Genomic DNA, 6,159 nt, shown 5'->3' with positions numbered 1-6,159 from the left:
AGCAGTCATCAGTTACTGTAGTAAGTACATCATTAAAGCCTTCTTAACTAATAACTAGATGCTCGTTAACTTACTGTTATGTAATCAAGCACTATGTTATCAGTTCACCACTAATTACTTTTTCATATCATTAACTGCAAACTTAACATATTTATAATTATTAAGTAACCACTTGTGAACAACTGTGCTAACTACACAGTTAACGTTTCATTAAGTAATTATTAACTACACAGGGATTAAATCTATGTATTACCATTCATTAAAAAATGCCATGCTGACGTTTCTGCCCAAGTATATGGTATAAGGTGAGTTTTAACTAACAAATGCAAACTCCATTAAGGTATATTTAACTGTATGTATCCAATGCCCTCCATAATGTTTGGGTCAGATACCATTTTCTATTTCATAAGCCCGCCCTCAGCTGCACAGTTTATTCTTTAGAATCAATTCAAACTTTTATGAAAGTACTTACATTTAATTTTGTTTCTTTGTGTTGATATCTCAAAACCTTTTAGTCTCCCTCATTTCCAGACACCATAATGTTTGGGACATAGTGTGTATGTATTTAAGTAGCTTTTCTTGCTCTTAGACATTGCAACAGGTCCTGATTAGAGCCCACCTTCTTACCACTGTACAGCAGCAATAAGATCCATTGATGTAGGGAAGCAGCCACACCTAGAATGAACACTCAAAAATACACTAATGCTTATATTTATTCCTAAGAAAAAAGTGGATGTTTCATACACTGAGCTTAGATCATCATTAATTACTAGTACAGAAACACTACTTATCATTTTTGTGACCCCGTAAGTAAAGTGAAAAGTCACTGATCTTATATGTACTATTAAGTCACTAGTAACTACTTAATAAATACCACTCATTGCTGATTACTGATACTTTTAATGTGTTTAAAATGACATTTTTTTCAATGCATCTACACAATAACTAGTGAATAAATTAATTTATTAACTACCAATAAAATACAACACATGCACAAGAAAGACAACTGATGTGCAAAAGGAATCACTTTTTTTATTTGTAACACTGTAAAGAAAAAAACAATCTTTACAACTGCACAATTAAAGTGTAACAGGAATTTTACTAATACACACATTTACACACTGTGTAATGAACCTCTGTACTGACCCACCACACTACCACAGATACTGTAGTTTGTCTGTTTATACAAAGTTGTGTCAGTTTCTTCCCACAGAGCTACTCTTGACACCGTGATACGTTTGGGTGGTTGACCACTCGCAGTCCAGCAGTGATCTTGATGTACCAAAGCAAATTAAACTAATTTATTAGCAATATGAGTGTTTTTACCTGAAAAAAGCACCACATATGAATCTGAACAGATGCAAATAAACATAAAAACAGCAAAACATAATATTTTTAACTAAATATGCTACATCCTGTGAGCCAAGCTGAAAAATAAAGTGTACTTCCAGATTTCTCCTGGATGCATTTATTCAGCCAGCATGTGTATATGTTCAGTTCCGTCAGCAGCTCACCTGATTTACCAAATTTACCAATTTACCAAACCAGGTGTTGATATGATGAGAACTAAAAATAACTTCACAAATAAGAAGCTTATTCTTTAACGACATTCCCACAGGTGCCGAAACATTTGCACAATACTGTATATAGTTATTTTTTATAACTGCTTTGTTTTAAACATTTTGAAATGGTTGCCTACACTGGAAAATACTGGCGTATGTCTTTAAGGAGACGCCCAAGAGGACCCTCATGGTGGTTCTTTCCCAGCCAGTAGGTCCACTCAATAACTGACAGGTGCTCCTTTAACAGTTTTTCAGTTCTGTTACCTCGTAGTCTCCAGATCTGGCCTTTGTAGATACCCCAAGCTCTTTCCAAATGTTGTGTATGACCACCACTCTGAGGGTCAACAAACCATCTCTTGTGGTTTACACTAAAATGTGTGTAACCTGCATTATGAAGAGCACCCATGTAAGCCCTCCATTGATCACTGATAATTGTTGAACCTCTACGTACATGCTTTCTGATAATTGGAAGTAAATGACGTCGAGATCTTTTTTCCACCAATCGGAGAATGGGTCTTCTTCTTTGTTCCCTGACGCCCAGTAATCCAAAAACCCACTTTCTTCTGTTCCAGGTCCGGCCAAATCTACCTCGACCATACTGTGAAAAACATAATACATTTTTAACAGTAGTTTTTCATTAGGACAAATTAAATGGCAAATTAAATTAACATTTACTCAACACTTGACATCCTTCACTCTATGCTGTAAGTTAATAACTTGCTCATTTTACATTCAGGTCAAAATATTTTACAAAATAAATTACTCACAAAATGAAAAATCTGAATAATCATTACATAATCATAATCAATCATTACTTTAGTCCTTTGTCAATATGTAAAACCTTATCTTATTTATTCTAATGTTTTTTTTTACCATATAATCAATTAGTTTAACAATAATTGCAATGCTTTTTCTGTGTAAAGAAAAGAACCAAACATTTGCTGCTCAGCTTTTGTGTATTTCATGTCAATGGATTTATCACAGAAGCATATCAAAAAGGCTGTCCATGAAACAGATATGCATGATAAAGATTAGAGATGTAATTATATGTTCTAAATTTAGTCACAAAAATGTGCTAATATGTTTAAATAATACTAATACACAATGAGAAAACATTTCAGTAGCATTGCTGAGTTTGCCTGCAGAAGGCTCATGTCCATTTTTACCATGGCTTGACAGTCATTTGTTGATGCTGTTCAATAAAATCATGTTACCAATCACAGTTTTAATTATGATTAAAATATGAAATGATAAAGATAAAACCTTTCTGTAAACCACTGTAAAATTCATGATGGTTAGTACTAATACAGATAAAGTAGACACAGTGAATGAAAATCTAGTGAAAATCTAACCTTGCGTCAAACTGATTAAATAACAATCACTTACAAAAAATACAATGTTGCCTCAAATATTTTTTGTTCAAATATTATTTAAAAACATATAAAGCTAAAGATCAGGGTGCATTTCCTAAAACATTACGCCACCGCTTAGTAAAGCTAAGTACTTTTTTTTTTGTTTACATTTCAAGTGTTTCCCAAAATCCTTTGTAACTTACATAGTAATTAATCAATCAAAGATTATTCTGACTTTTAGCAACAATAATAGGAATTAAGGCATAAATAAAAATGTTATACCATATATAACCATAAATAAGTTAACATTAGCACTGTATAATCATTAGCTGTTTTGTTATTATATCATTAGTATTGTCATATACAGCAATTACTTGCAGAAAATGTGAAACGGCTGAAATGAGCTTTCAGACCTGGAAATAATGCAAAGAAAACAAGATCATATTCATAAGGTTTTAAGAGCTCAGAAATCAATATTTGGTGGAATAACTCTGGTTTCTTTCAGCCTTTACTCCTGGTGCAAGAATACAAGTAGTTCAGCTTGGTTTGATGGCTTCCTCTTGATTATATTCCAGAGGTTTTCAATTTGGAAAATGAAAGAAAAATCTTCATTAAGTGGTCTCTTATTTTTTTCAGAGCGATACATGTAAAGTAGCTTTCACTTTGTAGTGAAAATTAGCTTTCAATTTGAAAATAAGTTTTTTAGATCCTTTTAAGAATTATTGCTTAATGTCCATTTGTAACATATTAAACATAATTTTATGTAGTGTGTTTTACAGAAAAGTACAATAATGTTATCAATTAATAAATAATGATCTAAACATATTGCCTTTTTGGCAATTCTATGACCTATTTTAACATGAGTTATGAACTTAATTTTCTGTATTATATTCTAAATATAATAATTTCAGACAATAAAAACTACGTTGGCCATTCCAGAAGAATTCTTTGCTTTGCTTCTTTGATTTCTTTCCATTTCTGATGTTGCATAAAAAGTAATTTTTTAGTGTATATGTTTTAATAAAATAAATCAATAAATTAATAAATAAATAAAACTTTCTTTACGCATGATATGCAGTAGGAAGAAATTGTAACAATAATATTTTTAAGATTTTTTTTATTGTCATGTTAGCAATTTAAATACGAATCTCTTATTAGTTAACTTAAAAGGCTTTTGTATTACTAAGAAACACACCGTAATCCAGGGCTGCACGATATTGGAAAATATTGACATTTTTTGTTTTTTTCGGCGATAATATTGCAATATTAAACAATGCATGACATGACAACAGACCTGACCCGGCCCGAGCCGTCCCATTAACTGTCATTATGAGCCAGAGCCCGACCCGACCCGTAAACTAGCTGTTTTTGGGCTGTTTCAGTGAGCGAAATCTGTTCAGCGTGCTGCCACTGTTGTGCCAAATCCAACTCCCCAAAGAATCAGACTCCACTTTGCAAGCAGGATTTCGCACAATACTGCCCGCTGTAAAACTGCTCGAGTGGAAACAGCGCTTATAAATAAATTAACAAACACAAAAACTAAGGGTTTTCTATCTATAATTTCAGATCATATTAGTTTTATAAACACAGTACAGTTCCAGTTTACGTTTTACTTAGCTATATTGTGATTATCACGCCAGAGCTTTATATAAAAAAAAAAAAATAACATTAAAAAAACAGATGCCTATGTCTCAGACTATTTTCTGGAGCCGGACTTGACCTGACCTGGCCCAAGTTTGGGTTCAGGCAGAAAATCTAAACTCTAATTCAGACCGACCGAGAACTGAGTCAGAGCTTTAGAGTAAGCCAAACACTCAAAACCCGAGACAACAACAAAAATCAAGCATTTAAATGGCCTTAAAACACTAAATAACAGAGTTTTTCTGGGATTAAAAGCATGAATCCGTCCGTAACTGGAAAGATCTGTACAAAACTGTGCGGAGGTGCATAGCTTTGGACAGACTGTCTGGCTGCGATTACATCACGTGTTAAGCCATGTGGAGGCAATGTGGTTACCTTGTATTTATGCCCGCTCGCTCCCCCCTCCCCAACCCCAGAATGCTGAGTATCTATTTCTTGTGTCAAGAATCAAAACATTGCAACATGACATGTTGGTTTTTATTGACTTGGGTAACATTGCATGTCCCGCGATGTGACTATTGCGCATGGGCACATCGCAATGACGATGCTTAAACGACATATTGTGCAGCCCAACCGTAAACTTAAAATAAGAGCTGAAAATGCCAATATTTATTTTACAAAATAGTACTAAACACAGCATCTTACCTTGCGTTTGTGGCAGAAGTTACTTTCGTCTATTACTACAAACTCCCTGTGTCCTCCCAGGTGTTGTCCTGTGCTTCTCCTTTTTCGATTAATGCTCTTTTGCAGATCCTTCGCAGTTTTTTACTCATTTTGGACAGCGTACGTGTGCTTCTAGAAACACCATCTTGAATTAGATCGATTTGTCGCAGCTTTAATCCCTGTGCAAACCTGTAAACAAAGAGAGTGTCTTAACCCTTAATATGTTTGTTATGTGTGCACTAAATAGTCTTGGCACTTTAGTAGATTTTTATACACAATGCTGTTGATATAGTGTATATTAATGTATGTTACATTTTGTTACATTATGATTATTTTATACATCAGATAATTGAAGCTGTCATTTTGCTGCAGTATTTTATATTTTTCATTAATTATGTATTTTCAGTGTTTTTTATGGAGTGAATTTTGTGGCAAAAGTTTTACACAAAAAATAAAATCTGCTAACAAAATTTTAAAAATCAAAAGGAAAAAAATGTGTATTGCAAATTCAAAAGAGAAAAAAAATATAGCAAATATATATTTTTAAATATCCTTGGTTACTTTATTATCCTTTGCAGTTTTATGAAAAATATTTCAGTTTAGATTTTGTCAGTCACTGCTTTTTTGTTTTTGTGAATTTTCAGTGGATCTCCACTGGTCAGCTGGTTTTGGACTGACTGCTCGTACCCTGAACCCTCGTCTGAGACTGACCACACCCACTCTGACAGTTTCAAGAGTTCTTCCAAACACAGAGAGCGAACAGCTTCCAGTGCACAACAGCAGCAGATACTTTTACAATTAAATTTCATACAAATAGTTATGTTTAATGTTATATTCATTTTCTAAGCAAGTGTTTCACTCCATTAAAAAGCTTTCTTTAGCAAGGTGTTCTAAATATTCATGCGCAAAGTAGGATAGTTACCTAGTCAGTGAACTAGTGA

At 33.4% G+C, this 6,159-nt stretch overlaps 1 long non-coding RNA gene across 1 annotated transcript; it reads right to left on the bottom strand.

The window, feature by feature from the left end:
* Window positions 1–1,007: 1,007 nt before the first annotated feature.
* Window positions 1,008–5,412, bottom strand: LOC111196879 (uncharacterized). Its single transcript, XR_007440740.1, has 2 exons — window positions 5,201–5,412; window positions 1,008–2,160 (listed from the first exon to the last, which is right to left on the bottom strand). It is a non-coding gene; the product is annotated as an uncharacterized LOC111196879 (long non-coding RNA).
* Between the last annotated feature and the right edge of the window lie 747 nt (window positions 5,413–6,159).

The sequence above is a fragment of the Astyanax mexicanus genome, chromosome 9 (assembly GCF_023375975.1).
Source record: "Astyanax mexicanus isolate ESR-SI-001 chromosome 9, AstMex3_surface, whole genome shotgun sequence".
NCBI classification, from domain to species: domain Eukaryota; kingdom Metazoa; phylum Chordata; class Actinopteri; order Characiformes; family Acestrorhamphidae; genus Astyanax; species Astyanax mexicanus.
This window is presented reverse-complemented; position numbering and strand designations above follow the sequence as displayed.